Raw genomic sequence first — 15,549 nt, forward strand, 5'->3', positions numbered from 1 at the left:
CCCCTTCCCATCTGTGGAGGGGCCTGGTCTGGGCGTGTCACGTGCGTGGACTTACATCCCTTGAGGCCTTCTGTGTCTGGTTCCCTCCCTGTGCGTCGTGGGCTCAGGGTCCGTCCCCAGGGCCGCACATGGGGGCCTCGCTCCTGCTGGTGGCAGCCGGGACACTCCCGTGTGCAGGTGAACGTGTCATGCATGGTGGTACCATGATCGTCTCCCTGTTCTGGTTCTGGTGAACTGTGCCGCTGTGAACACACGTGTGTGCGTCCTTCCTCGCGTAGCCCTGCAGGTTCTCTGGGGACCTCCTAGGCCTGGAGCTGCAGGGCCAGTGGGCTCTGTCTGTGGCTCCGCCGTCCCGCCAGGGCCCCAAGCAGGCCTGGAGTTGCACCCTGCACCCGCCCAGTGTCCCTACGGTGCAGCCGCCTGGCGTGGAGATGTGCGTATGTCCGACAGGCGTCTGCCTGCCCTCAGGTGACGGCCGTGCGGATCCTAAAGGCAGCGATGAGACACGGGTGCAAAACGAGAGGGACGCCAAGACCCAGCCGTGGAGGGAGCGTGTGTTTTGATGCTCTGTTGCAAAAGAGCAAACACACCAAATCCAGCATGAACGACAGGCTGACATCCGGCATCCCGGCGGGATGGTCAGCGTGGGCTGAGAGCCACGCTGAAGCCTGAGCCTCGAGGAGGACCGCACCGCCCGCTCCTGCCCACACTCCGTCCTCACTCTGATCTGGTTCATCCTGGATGTCCCCAAGAACGTTGAATTATTAGTGCAAATAACAGACTGTGTTCTGTTAAAATGTCTACTTCCACATAAAATCACATTCGAGGGGCGCCTGGGTGGCTCAGTGGGTTAAGCCTCTGCCTTCAGCTCGGGTCATGATCCCAGGGTCCTGGGATCAAGCCCCGCGTGGGGAATCTCTGCTCAGCGGGGAGCCTGCTTCGCCCCTCTCTCTCCGCCGGCCTCTCTGCCTCCTTGTGATCTCTGTCTGTCAAATAAATAAATAAAATCTTTAAAAAAAAAAATCACATTCGGACAAGCTGCAATGAGTGAGCTGACGTTAACACGAATGTTCTCTTTCACGTTAAATTGCTATTTACTTGGTCCCCGAGGTTCTCACTGTGGTCTCAGGCTGTCCGCACGCGGCCCCAGCCCAGGACCAGGAAGGGGCCGGCACAACCCGGAAGGCCCTACAGGAAATGAGGCGTTGCCTGTTGGTCCCGAGGTGGAGGGGAGTGGGTGGGGCCGCTGCGTTACTCTTCTCAGCCTGTTTCCCTGACGATGACACGAGCTCGTGACAGAGCCTCCGCTGCCGGGAGGGCAGGTGTTCCGCGAATGTCCACCTCCGCTCAGCCTTAGGCCCCCCAAACGCATGCAGCAGGAGGCTCTATGCTGGTGAGGGTCCGTGTCCCTCTGGACTCGTGCGGGAACAGTCCTGCTGCGTGTGGAGGGGAGGGGAGGAGGCCACTGGCCGGCCCACGACTCCGCAGGGCCCCGTTGGGGACCTTTTGGCCACGCTGCCACTGGCGGGGCTTCAAGGAAGCAGGTCAGCGCTTTCTTAGGAAAGGATTTGTTCTGCAGATGGCATGGGCGGGACTGTCCCCCGGCCCCGTCTGGCCCAGTCCACGCCGCCGGCCAGGTCTGCGTCCGCCCTGCACCCACCCGGCCCTCTCCCGCTGCTCGGCCCGGGGGGGCTTCCGGCCCCCAGACAGCAAGCCGGAGGTGCCACGGTGCTCCTTCCCAGCCCAGAACGGGAAATTATCTGGAAATGGGGTGGTCACAGGCGTATAGTTAAGGTGAGGTCAGTCTGGAGTCGGGTGCGCCCAAAGCCCTGCCGGGTGCCCTTATAAAAAGGGGACATGTGGACCCAGACAGGCAGGGAGAAGCCCTGTGAAGATGGGGCCAAGATGGGGGGATGCTTCTATGGGCCAGGGCACGCCGAGATGACCAGTGGCACACTGGTGTGAGGCGGGGGAGGCTGGGAAAGGCTCTCCCTCAGCAGGAACCAGCCGTGCGACACCTCTGGCCCCAGAGCTGGGAGAGAATACGTTTCCATTGTTTCAGCATTAGCACTGGGGACAGCCACCCCAGGAGACCGAGACATGGGGCCCAGGGTGTGCACACCTGTCTCCTGAGTGCTCGGTGAGACTCTCGTTCCCAAAAGGCAATGAAGACAGACACTCACAGCCAGAGCCAGGCAGGCGGCCGGCCCAAGACATCCTGGGCCCTGGTGGCATTTCATGCTGGTGTGAAAGTAACGCAGGGAGGGTCCCCTTTCCCTGCCGGCCCCCCGCCCAGTCCCAGAGGAAGCCACTCCGTCCAGTGAGCTGGCCTCTGGCGGGAGACCCGACAACACCGTGGGAGATGACGACTGGGAATCAGGATCACGCACGTCTCTGCACAGACTGACTCAAGGGGACAGGAATTCCGCCGGCGGGGCGGGCGTCTAGACTGCGGTGTTTCTGGGATGCAGGAACCCGGAGCCAGAAGCACGAGCCCGTGGGGTGGGCTGTGCTGCCACCTGGCGGCCACGGTGGCACAGGACCGTAGCGAGTCAAGGGACCCGGGTGTGGGGGTCCAGGCCCTCCCGGGGCTGCTGTATGAAGGGGGAGGCCACACAAAGCCTGCACTTATTTGCAGCAGGGGGACACCCCTGGGTGAGGGCTTCCGCTGACCCCAGGAGACTGCGCTCTGCGACCATCGGACTCCTGAGGTCCCAGGACGCTGTGTACACTCGGTGGGCGTGACTCAGACACTGGTTTCTACGGTGGGACCCCTCAGGGTTTGTTATGTGTCTAGTGTGAGCAGGGACATATTTTCCCAAAATAAGGAATGCAGGGTCCCCCCATCCTGGCACTGCTGACACTGCGGCGGGTTACTCTCTTTTGGGGGTGTCCCGGGTACTGTGGGCAGCTGAGCATCCTGGGCCCACAACCCCTGGATGCTAGGAGCACCCCAATTGTGACGACCACAGATGCCTCCACATGGGGCCCCGTGACCCCGGGTGCAGTCATCCTGGTCCAAAACTCTGGGATGGGTGATCACTGTTGTGGCTTTTTTTTTTTTTTTTAACTGTTTTTTTGATTGGAACCAAATGTCCCTTCTTTGAAGCTGTAACTATCCAGGCAGCCCCCTGTCCTCCCCGCTGTGAGGAGCCCCCCATCAGGGCTGGGTGGTGTTGGGGGAGCACGGTAATGAGGGCTGGAGGAGACCCCTCCTGCTCGTCCCCGGGCAAGGCGCCGCCCGGGCAGAGGCCCCTGTGCCTGGGACAGGAGCACAGGCACTCGCTATGTCCACGGGGACAGGGGTGGAGGCGGGTTTCTCCCAGGAGGGACAGCCCACCAGGAGGGCTCACCTGTTGCCCCAAAAGTCCGATTCTGGATTTTGTTTTCAAGGTCCTTAAGCAGGCTCCTCCCCTCCCAGCTGCACCTGGACGCAGAAACACGTGGGGCTTTGGCGGGGGGTGTCACGCGTGCCTTTGTGGCCCCTCCCACCACACAGCAATAGGGTACTTGAGGTTCTAGAATGCCATCTGTGTAAAGGTGACTGCAAACCAGGCTGGGTTTGTTACTAAACGTTCACTGATACTTTAGTCACCTTTCGTTCACTGATTTTATTATATTTTTAAAGATTTTATTTATTTGAGAGCAAGAGAGAGCATGAGCCAGGGGTGGGGTGGCACAGAGGGAGAAGGAGGCTCCCCACTGAGGAGGGACCGATGTGGGGCTCGATCCCAAGACCCTGAGACCATGACCTAAGCCAAAGGCAGACACCCAACCAGCCGACCCACCCAGATGCCCCCTGTTCACTGATTTTAAAAGAAATTAAAATCAACACCTTTTGGTGGGCCGTGGACCGCATCTATGGGCTGTGGGTGTGGGGCCTCCCCTCCCCCAGGCTGGGTCTGGATGTGCCCAGCTCCCAGGTGTCTGCTTCAAAGCCTGGGCCCAGTCTGGGGTGCTCCTGCCCCCTGGGGACGTGGGATAATGTCTGTGGAAACCTGGGGCTGTCCCTGGCCTCGAGGGGGTGGGGCCAGGGATGCTGCTGAACCCCACAGTGCCTGGGACGCTCCCCAGAGAGTAAGTGAGCTGCCCTGTAGTGCTGAGACCCTGGGCGAGGCCAGTGAACTCAGATCGCAGAGCCGGGCAGGGGCAGGGGTTCTGCTGCTGGACTGAGACTCCCACCAAGGGCACTGAGGGGCGGGCAGAAGGCTTCGGGCACAGTGACTTCTAACGCAGCGGCACAAAGACCACCTGCAGAGCCACGTCCCCTGGGCACACCTCAGGGCCCCCCGGGAGGTAAGGGAACCAGGCCTGGGAGACTGGGAGCCGGCGAGAGCCAGGGAGGTGGGAAGGCTTGCACGCAAGCCGGGTCACAGACACCAGATGGTTCTGGGGGTCCCTGCACAAGGTTCTGGGGGGGGTTAAAACACACGTAACAGAAAAGCTACCATTTTACGCTGCGGCATCTGTGCAACCCGCATCTCTATCTAGTTCCCAAACATTCCATTTCCCCAAAAGGAAACTCATCCCCATCCGCCATCACTCCTCCAGCCACCCCCCGGCCCCCACAAGCCCCCTTCCCATCCATGGAGGAGCCTGGTCTGGGCGTATCACATGCGTGGACTCACACCCCGTGTGGCCTACTGTGTCTGCTTCCCTCCCTGAGCATCGTGGGCTCGGGGTCCGTCCCTGGGGCCACACGTGGGGGACACTGGGGTTGTCCTGCCTCATGGCTGTCCCTGGCCTCGAGGGGGTGGGGCCAGGGACCTGTGCTGCTGTTGCACACGCGTGTGCAGGCTTCCATCTGTGCACCTGTTTTTTCCCCCTTGGGTGTGGATGCAGGTAACCCCGGTTTACCTGCAAACCGTCCTCCACGGCGATGTGATCCTGTGGCCTGTGATCCGAGGTGCACCGCCTTGCCTCCCAGCGGCACGGGCCTGGCCGCATGGAGACCCTTGAGAAATGGGTGCCTCCTGCCCCCCACCCTTACAGGGCACCCCAGAATGTGGTTATGCCAGGCAGGCAGGGCCCTGATGAGGTCTTTGCGGCAGGGTCACTGGCGCCAGCTCAGGGGCTGCCCTGAGCGGACACAATGTGACAGGAGCGTTCTGGGGGCAAAGACCCGTGACCAGACCCCGTCACTGAGGAAAAGGAGCGGGAGAGAGCACGGGGCTGCAGGCCTGGCTCCAAGCCTCAGTTTCCCCCGCTGTTGTCACGGCATCGGCCACAGTCTGGTGGCTGTGACGGGGCGGGGGTCGTTGTAAGAGAACACTGGAAGGTGCTGGCGGGCGAGACCCTGCCACAGGTGGGCCGCCCAACACGTGAGCACCGCGGAAGCCGCCGCACTTCAGCCCAGGGCGCGTGAACGCAGGGCCCCCCCCCACCAGCTCTGCTGACGTGGGAGCAGCTGTTCCCTGCGGGGTGTCCCGGGCACTGGGGGGTGCCGAGCAGCAGCCCTGGCCCCCACTCCTTCAGTGTGCCCCGTCGTGACAGCCACACACGTCATCAAACATGGCCCCGGGTGAGCCCCCTGCGTGAAGGGATCCCATCAACCCAAGGACTTCGGGGGTTCCATAATCATCTGACGGAAAGCCTCAAGTTTGGAAGTTTGCCTCGAAGACAACTCAGCGTCGCATGTGGCGGGATCATGACAGGTCCCTGTAGGAAACCCTCTGACTCAGAGGGAGGCAAACCACGGCTCGGGGTGGGGGCGTGCGTGTCTTTGTAAATAAAGTTTTATTTGGCACACGGCCCGTTCATTTCCAAGGGCACAACTGAGTAGTCTCGACAGAGACAGTCTGGCCCACAGAGCCGAAAATGTTCAGGAGCGGGCCCTTTACGGAGAAGGTTCGCAAGCCCGATCTCGGCAAAGCTGAGCGGACCTGATGTCCTAGACAGGGCAGACACATGCACAAGTCATCACGGAAAACAGACGGCTTCACCTGGAGGCACCGGGGGAGAAGCAGGGCAGCTCAGAAGGACCGGGCGCAGTGGGGAGGGGAGGGGGGCTTCCGAGATGAGCCGAAGAAAAGAGGTCTGGCTGGAAAGGGACTTGCCTCAGAGCACAGATCCTGAAGACGAGGGGCAGGGGTGTGGGTATTTGGAGGGTGGCCGGCCCACGGGGCTGCTCTTGCAAATGTCTGGGAAGGGAGGCGGGTGAGCGGACACTGTGAGGCGTCTGGCTCTCGTCCTCGGGAGATCGGGAGGGGGGCACGCTGCCAGGGGAGTCACGTGACCTGACAAGCTTCTGGGGCTGCCTCTGCCTGCCGCGAGCCTTTCTTTGCTCCATGTGACACAGCCCTGACTCAGCCGGCCTAGATGGTGGCCGGGAAGTGGGACCTACGGCTGCTTCTGGGTACTGGGACAGATTCGCAGGAGCTGACCTCTTGGCCTGTCCCCAGCCCTGCCCGGAGCTTGCTGGAAAGGGCGCCCTCCCCTCACCCCCCGGCTCCCTCCCGGGTGTAGGCGAGCTTCCTGGAAGCCCCAGGCACACAGCCACAGAGGCCACGGCCATGGGGCAGCCCGCTGACATCCTGCCAGACGGATGCCAGCAGGTTCCTCGGCTTCCATGGAAGAGTCCCGAGAAAAGGTCACAGGTGTCAGCACCGTGCCCCCCACCCCGCTCCTGCTGAGGACAGCTGCTCCTGCTCACACAGCCTGCCCCACTCATCCGGGGCCCTGCTCACATGCCCCACCCCCGCTTACATGCCCCCCACCCCCACCCCCGCTCACACAGTCTCCCAGCTCACACTGGCCTGTCCCCCTACTGCTCACGGGTGGTGCAGGAGCTCCGGCCCACACCAGACCAGAAGGCATTCCTGCAGACAGCAAGTGAACCCGTGTCCCCATGACTCCCCACCCACCACAGAGTGGAGGGGGCCTCCGCCGACATCCCACCATCACCCTGTGACATCTCGGGGCTGGCGGGAGGCCCCTGAGCTGGGGCATTCTCCAGGGGCATCTGGGCACTGTGGGGGCTGAGCAGCTTCCGTGGCCCCACCCCTCAATGCCAGGACCACCCCCAGTTCCCAGATGTGATGGCCCCAGATGTCCCTCCATCACCCTGTGTCCTGGAGGAAGAACCACCCCCACGAGATCCCCTGGCTCCGTCTGGTGCTGGACCCGACTTTGGGAGTGGGCGGTCAGACCCGCCTTCAGGAGCCCATGATGGAAGGGGATGTGGTTGAGGAGCACAGGGAGGAGCCAGGGGATGTCCCGGGTCCTGGGCTGGAGTGTGCGGAGCTCTCAACATAGACACCTTTCTGGCTGCCCGGTCCCTGGAAAGCAGAGCTCCCAGCCCCCCTGTGCCCTGGCCCAGAGCCCGCAGAGGCTCCTGGGTCCAGCAGCCTTCCTGGCATTGCAGACGGTGCTGGGAAAGCGACCCAGCCAGGCCCCAGGGGCGGGGCTCCCTGCCTCCCCTTGTCAAAGGGCCGGGACCAGGGGTGGCTCTCATCTGGGCTGACTATCCTCAGAGGACACCTGTGGTGGTCACACTGGGGGTGCTCCTAGGATCGAGTGGGTGGGGTTGGGGACAGTGTCCAGGACGGCCCTCGATGGCCACGGTGCTGAGAGGCAGACACCCTGCATTCAGTGTCTGGGAAGAATTGAGTCTGATCCCTGCTCACACTAGACACCAGTGCAAAGGCCCAGAGGTCAGAGGGTACAAACAAGGGTGAGCCCAGTGTCTCTCCCCTAAACTCAGGTCATATAAGCCTACACATCAGGAGCATTCTGGCTGGGAAGGGGAGAGAAGGTGCAAGCCTACAGCGGCCGGGCAGGACAGGGACTGTCTGGGGGGACAGGGCTTTGCTGACATTGACCCTAGGGTTCTCTTACAGCCAGTGGCATGAAGCTGAGCTCCAGAGCCGTGACCTGTGACGGGACAGTATTCCCAACCTCCTCCTGGTCAGCCCAGGGCAGCACACACACACACACACACACACACACACACAGAAGCCTGGGGAGTAGAGTGGACAGTGGCCAAGGCCGGCAGCAGGGCCTTGCCCCTGGGGGAGGACCAAAGGGTGCTCACAGATGGCCAGAGGGCCCTGTGGGGGGAGCCCACCCCTCTCCTGACTGCCACCACGTGGCTGACCCAGCGGGCCAGGCCCCTGTGCTTGGAGGGCCACCCTGTTTAACAGTCTGCATTCCCCGTGGTTTGGGCACGAGGGGCCCGCAGGGTCTGTAACCGGTAGCATGGCTGGTAGGTGAGGGAGTTTCTGGGGTGCTCCTGGGACACTCCGGATGCTGGTTTGGGCAGATGGCACCTGTGAGGGGGATACCCGAACTTCCCGGCAAAGAGCGACTTGGAGTCCCACCTGAGCACAAGCCCAGCTCTACACCCGTGTCCAGAGTGCACAGGGACTGCTCAAGTTTTTTCTAGAGAATTAACGCAGGGTCTCCCCCAGCACTGCTGACATGGAGTGGGCTGCTCCCGCAGGGGCATGCCGGGCACTGTGGGAGCAGAGCACGTCCCCACCCCCTTGATGCCAGAAGCCCCTCAGTTGTGACAACCACAGATGTCCCCAGACCCTATCCGGTGTCCCCTGGGCAGAAATGACTTTCACTGAGAACTGCTGGCCTGGACCAGGAACTGGGCTCCTCCAGGGAGGCAGAGCTGACCCCCGCGCGGCGGCCCTGACCCTGTCTCGGGGCTGGGAACCTCGGCGCCCCCCATCAGCCTGTCAAAGCAGGGACCAGCCCCAGCGGAGGGCCATCCCCAGGGCACCGGGCAGAGTCTCATGACCGTTCCTGCCCAGCCGGACCCGGCTCAGTCCCCCTTCTGCCTCCAGTGCTCCTCCCTGTCCCTGGGGGTCTGCATGGACGTCCCTTCCTTAGACACCTCCCTGGATCCCCGCCCCCACCCCCCCGCCAGCCGTCCCAGGTCCGGCAACCATGACTGTCTCTGGTGCATGACTGGCATTGGGTCAGGACTTGCCATCTTGCGTGGCCTCTGGTTCCCTCTTCTGCCCCCTCGGCTCCTCCCGTGGGGACGTCCGGTCCAGGACGGACGTCCCCCACCCTCCCCTCACTGAGGCCACAGCCCTCAACCCCACTTCCTCTCATTCTGTCCCATATTTGTTTGTGTTTGCCCCATGTTTTCAAACAAAGTTTCCGTCTGGAATAATTTGGGATTTGCAGAGAAGTTGGAAAGACAGCAGCAAGAGTCCCATCCGCCCTCCCCCTGGTGCCCCCCATGGGAGCATCTTCTCTCCCAGGGCGAGGCTGTCGCAGCTGGAAGGCAACATGGCCACGCCTGACGCAGAAGACACTAGGTCCCTCGCACCCGCACCCGCCCCCCGGCCCGTGCCCTTTCCCGCCGGGACCTGCACTGGGCGTGGCCGTCCTGCTCCATGGTCTCCTCCCAGGTTAGGCCCAACTCTGGGGTTCCCCTTGCCACTTTCGCACCAAATCTGCTTGTTTTTCAAACCATGGTGACTTTTTGTTTAAAAAAAAAGTCACTTAGCACTTTCTTATTATAAGTGAATTAATAAATATTTAAATCACTTCTCAGCTTTGATTCCTCGTCTAGTGACTTCCGATGAATAAAACCTGCATAAAACAAACGTCCTTGGAGAACCTCAGGACCTGGGAGTTTGAGAATCTCCGTCCTGAAGCCAGGACAGAGAACCACACGCCGCCCCGGGACGGCCCCGAGCCCACGACGCGCAGGGAAGGGACCAGACACAGGAGGCCACGTGGGGTGTGAGTCCACGCGTGTGACACATCCAGACCAGGCCCCTCCACGGATGGGGAGGGGCTCGTGGGGGCCAGGGGCCGGGGGCGGAGGGGGAAGGACTGCTGATGGGGGCAGGGTTTCCCTCTGCCGTGATGGAATGTTCTGGAATGAGATAATGAAACGGTTGCACAACCATGTACAGGTACTAAAACCCACCCAATCATACACTTGAAAAGGGGGACCCGTACAGCGAGTGGATTATGTCTCAACAAAGCTTTTATAAAAACATTCTTTTTAAGCCGGTAGAATTAAGAACACAGAGTTCACAGGCCTGTACTTTGGCTCCTGGACGCCGCCCCGTTTCATCCACACACGCCGGGTCTCGCTCTTGCTGCCCCGCCCTGTGATCTGGCCACAGACAGTTATGGGGCTCCCCCACACCCCCCGACCCTCCAAAGCCGGGCCCACCCCCAGGGGCCGCCGAGCCGCCAGATTAACATGATCCACAGAAGGGAAAAGTCCAAATCGTTTTCCATCCAAGCAAGTGAGAGAGCTCGCAAGCGAGAATGCGACACTTCCAAGCCGTTAATAGCAAACAAAAAGGGGCACAGGGCCAGCTGGGGCGGGAGAGCACGCGGTCTGGATCGCAGGGCTGCGGTTTAGAGCCCGTGCTGTGTGCAGAAGCTGCTTAAAAAGAAAAACCTTTTAACAAAAAATAAATGAAAGCAAAAGCAGAGATTTCGAGAGGACGTCCCCGGGTAGGAGGGCTCCCAGGCCCTTGGTGTCTGCCACCTCGGGGGCCCTGGGGGCTTCCTGGGGCTGTTGGCACCCCCGGCTGGGAAGCCAGTGCTGGGCACAGAACCCACCTGCACGGTGGAGGTCGTGGGCCGTGCTCGGGGTGCTCTGCGCCCCCGGACAATCTCTCCCCGCTGTGCCCACCTTCATTTATAAAAGGGATCGTGATAGAGGGGCGCCTGGGGGGCTCAGTGGGTTAAAACCTCTGCCTTCGGGTCAGGTCATGATCTCAGGGTCCTGGGATGGAGCCCCACATCGGGCTCTCTGTTCAGTGGGGAGCCTGCTTCCCCCTCCCTCTCTGCCTGCCTCTCTGCCTACTTGGGACCTCTCTCTCTGTCAAATAAATAAACAAAATCTTTTAAAAAAAAGGGGGGGGGGTGAAGGATGGGGGTGAAGCCTCCATTCCTGGCAGGGTGCCCCGAAGGTCAGACCACAACTCAGCTAAGTGACTCGCACACAGAGACCACTCTGTGCCACTCTGCGGAGTGCTGGGGCCTCCTCCTGGGGAGACCCGACCCCACCTTGCCTCCCGCACAGCCTCCCTGATGGAGGCCTGAGCTCAGCCTCCACCTCCCACGGTGGATTGAATAGCATGTCCCCGGGAACCTCAGAAGGTGACTGATAAGCTGAGCGGTGTCCCCAGATTCCCATGTTGAAGCCTGAACCCCCACTGGGACTGTACTTGGAGACGCGGCCTTTAAAGATGTGATTAATTTAAATGAGGTCACAAGGGTGGCCCGAGTCCAGTCTGACTGCACCCCTGTAGAAGGGCATGGTGAGACACAGATGCGCACAGAGGGACAGCCTGGTGAGGACACGGGGAAGGGAGGCCAGGAGAGCGGCCTCAGGAGACACCCTGATCTCAGACCTCCCAGCTCTAGGACCCTGAGGTCACAGTCATGGTTTAGGTGGCCCCGTCCGTCTGTGGGAACAGGCTCTGTAGTGACCTTATTGGAAGAGACAGATGGTCTCTGTGGGTCTGACTGGTTATGTTAAAATGAGACCATGCAGGATTGGGGGGGGCCCTGACCCGAGCAGTGGTGTCCTTATCAAAAGAGGAGAGACGCACAGGGAGAGGCTGAGGCTGCAGGGACATGGCCACAAGCCCCACGGTGCTGCCCCCACCCCGACCCCGGAGCTGGGAGTTGCAGGAAGGACCCTACCCTGGAGACTGCAGCGGGAGCAGGGCCTCGCCACACCTCGACCTCAGACTTCTGACCTCAGAATGTGGGAGAAAGAGGTCCCGTGGTTCTCAGGCCCCTGGTCTTTAGTCTTGTTACAGTGACCCCAGGACACTGGCACGTGACTCTCTGATTTCCCCTTTTGCCCACAGGAGGCAGCTCAACTGGCCCCGCATGCCAGAAACGGCTGTGAGGATCTGAAGGGGACCCCCGCCTCAGGTGACTGCCGGTGGTGCCTTTTGCAGACCGCCTTTCTCTTTCTTTTCTTTTTTTTAGAAAAATATTCCAATGGGCTGTATTAGCGCATTCTGGCTGCTCTCACAGAACAGCAGACAGGGTGCCCTAGCGCACAGGCGTCACTTCTCATGGTTCGGGAGGCGGGAAGTCTGAGATCATGGGGCCGCAGGTCGGTCCCTGGTGGGGATGCCCCAGCCCCCCCACCCGGTGTGTCTGGGACAGAGCACCCTGATTGCTCCTCTTCACCTTACCAGGACGCTGAACCCACCGCGGGGCCCCACCCTCGTGACCTCGCCTAACACCGATCACCTCCCAAACCAGCCCGCTGGTATGGCAGGAATTTGGGGGACACAAACATCCAGCCCCTAACACGGGGGAACGTTATCGTCATCAAACACCCACTGTGCAGAGGCCCGGGCCTGGGCGCTGATGGGAGGGCCCTCAGCAGCTCCGGCACCTGGCAGGTGAGCGCTCCTGGAGCCTGGCCGGGCCGCCGGACGGCCCCTCCTCCACCCGCTGGAGCCACGCCTTTTAGTGGCTTCACGTTAGTGCTCCTGAGGGGTGCGTGACTTCACCCTGCAAAACTGAGGGTCAGAAAAGGTGCCTGGGAGGCGGAGCATGTCCAGAGAAGACCCAGAACCCGGCAATGGTCACTTCCAGGCGGGGAGGCCGAGAGCACAGGGGGAGGGAGACGTCATTCTTGTCCTACACCACGCGCACCTTGGGAACCTGCACCCCACGGCATCTTTATTTGGGCAAAATGTGTATTTTCCTTTCTAGGGGTGTGGGAGTGCAAACAAGGGTCGGGGAAGGAGAAGCCACATCTTGGTTTCTGCAGCTCCGACTGGGCTCCCCTGCGTCTCGAGGGGCGGGCAGGGGAGCTGCAGGCTGGGGTGGGCTGTCAAACCAAGACAAACAGGATTATCTTTCCCCAAAAGAAGTGAAAGCAGGGACTCAAACAGGCATTAGCACCCTCGTGTTCCCAGCAGCACATTCACAACAGCCAGTAAAAACGTGGAAACGACTCATGCGTCCCCTGACAGGTGAGTGTGGTTGGGGCATGTGCGGGAACACGGTGCGGCCTCAGGGAGAGGGGGGACCCTGACCCTGCCACTACACGGAGGAACCCCGAGGACACCAGGCTCAGGGAGAGGACCCAGACCCAGAAGGACCCGTCCCGCAGGACCCCACTCCCAGAAGGGCCCCAGAGGAGTCCTGTCTGCGCAGACAGAGAGGAGGGGGTGGGGAGTCCGTGCTTCGTGGGGAAGGAGTCTCCTCGTGGGGGGGTGGAAAGTTCTGGAGATGGAGGGTGGGGGTGTGAGTGCTTCCTGCCGCGGAGCTATGTGCTTAGAAATGGTTAAGGTCATAAATTTTATGTGTATTTTACTACCAAAGAGAGAATGAAAGAAGGTGCTCCAAACGCTCAGGAGGCCGTCTCTGTCCTGGTTTTGGCTCGCGCAGTGCCACACGGCCGGTACATAGAGTGGCCCTGGCGGCCTCGTGGTGCAGGTGGCTGTCCCAGCCGCCGTCTCCACTGGGCTCCCTCCTGGACGTGGCAGAGCGGCTGGTCTTCCTGAAGGTGCAGGGACCACCTCTGCCAAACTTCCCTGTAGGAGCCAGGACGGGGAGCGCAGGTGGCGGGCCGGGAAAACCCAGACCCCCCTCACCGGCCCGACCTGGCCCGCCCGTGTCCCAGGTGTTCCCAGGCCTGGAGAGGTCCACTCCGTGGGCCGGGCCGTTCCTGCCCTGAGCACGGGAAAACAAGGTCAGCTCGGGACACGGACGACCGCCTGGCTGCTGTCCTCCCTCATGGACGCAGGCCGGGCCCGCTGAGGGTGGACCCCGTTCGTTCCTCTCTTGGGGGCGCAGCTCTCAGGCAGGGGCGCGCTCTGTCCACGTGGTTCTTTCTTTCTCATCCTCATTAGAGGGAAGGGCACCAGGATGGGAGCCAGGGTCCAGGGCTCGCCGCCCACCTGCCCAAGGGCCTGGGGCCTCTCCCTAAGTGCCCACGTCTCCTCAGATCCAGAAAAACCGGATGAACTCGGGAGGCAGAGTCCAAAGAGGAAGGGCCTAGGGAGGTCACCTCTAGTGACCACAGGCTAAGGGACGTGCTGCTGCCCGTTCACCCAGAGCCCCGGCCTGGGGAGCTGGTTACCTTGACTCCTAGCAAGGACCCTGGGTGTCAGGGCGGTTGTCACCCAGCTGCACCAAAGGGAAACTGAGGGTGGGGGCAGGTGCCTGCTTGACCGAGGGTCTCGGAGCTGGGAGGGGCTGAGCTTCCTGTGCCTGGCTCCAGCACCCACCCCACCCCCAGCCCCCGGGCTGGCCTGAAGCCCACGGGACTCTACCCACCACCGCTGGGGGGGACACCGGGCACCCTCGCCTTCTCTGGTTTCCTAATCTGGGAAACAAGGGCAGCTCCTTGTTGCCACGGGTGGGCCTGGAACCCTCGGGATAATGCACGAACTCTGCTCCTGGCCTCCTTGCCTCCCCTCACTCAGCTTGTGCCCCCAGTTGTGGCACCAGCATCCACTGCTGTGCACCTGGAAGGTCCCCCACCTCCAGTCAGCTCCAGGGCATCACCTACCTCAACTCAGACATCACCTCCTCCAGGAAGGCCTCCCTGAGCGCCTGCTCTCACTCTCTAGCAGGACTGTCACCATCAGTTTGCTCAATTAGGGTCTCGCCCAGGGCAGTCCTGCCCCAGGGGACACTGGGGACACTGGGACATCTGTGGCTGTCATGACTGGGGTGGGGGGAGCTCCTGGCAGCAAGTGGGTGGGGCCTGGATCCTGCCTGATCCCCACCCACAGTGCCCAAGGCGCGGGCCGGTGTCCGCGGTGCCCAGGGAGCCAGCTGGCTCCGCCCCATGGCACCGGGACCCAGGAGGCCTGGTTAATGGTTTGCCAGGGGGACCAGCCGGTGTGACCCCAGCCCGCACCTGGGGTGCTGCCCGCGAACTCCTTGTGCCTGTCCTCATGCCCACAGCGGGCAGTCCGGTGCCAGAAACACCCACCGGGAGCACTGCCAGGCCTCGCTCTCTGTTCCTCGGCTGTTCCTGGCTCTGTGAGCCTCACGTGAACCGGAGGGCGCCCGGCTCCGAGAGCCCACCTCGGCCGGGAGCAGAGGTCTGGACAAGCGGGAACGTGAGTCAGGAGCCGGGGACAGCACGTCGCACTCCAGGAAGCTAATGAGCTCAGAGCTCAGGCCCGGTGATGACTCTGCCGAGGAAGCCGCATGTGATCATTACTCCCCCGGGCTCTGGGCCCTGCCCCGACATGCCACCGGGCCCGGTCCGACTCCCCTCTCGGGGCCGGAGACCAGCTGAGGACCAGGCCCGAGCCTTCTCTCCTTCGTCCACTCACGCACTAAGAACCCGCGAGTGGTCGGGCAATGCCGGACCAGGTGGAGCCTCCGATCCGGCCCCAGGGATGGACGCAGAGGACCCGAACGTCGTAAAACACGACCATGTGGCCCCGGGCAAGTCACTCAGCCCCTCTGCCACTGTTTTCTCATCTGTGACACAGACACAACGGGGCCCTCCACTCATGGGCTTGCTGGTGGGGCTGAGCTCACACGTGCCGCGGCGGGACCCGGGCCCCCCTCCAAGCTGGCTCCCGGACGGGCACTGCTCCAAGCACTCACGACACGACTGCT

General features: G+C 61.9%; 1 protein-coding gene across 1 annotated transcript in view; it reads right to left on the minus strand.

Annotated features, from left to right (window-relative positions):
- Positions 1-15,549, minus strand: part of GNG7 (G protein subunit gamma 7) — a 111,389-nt gene that overhangs the window by 57,869 nt on the left and 37,971 nt on the right. The gene's annotated exons all lie outside the window — the stretch shown is intronic.

The sequence above is a fragment of the Lontra canadensis genome, unplaced genomic scaffold (assembly GCF_010015895.1).
Source record: "Lontra canadensis isolate GAN:19392208 unplaced genomic scaffold, GSC_riverotter_1.0 scaffold184, whole genome shotgun sequence".
NCBI classification, from domain to species: Eukaryota; Metazoa; Chordata; class Mammalia; order Carnivora; family Mustelidae; genus Lontra; species Lontra canadensis.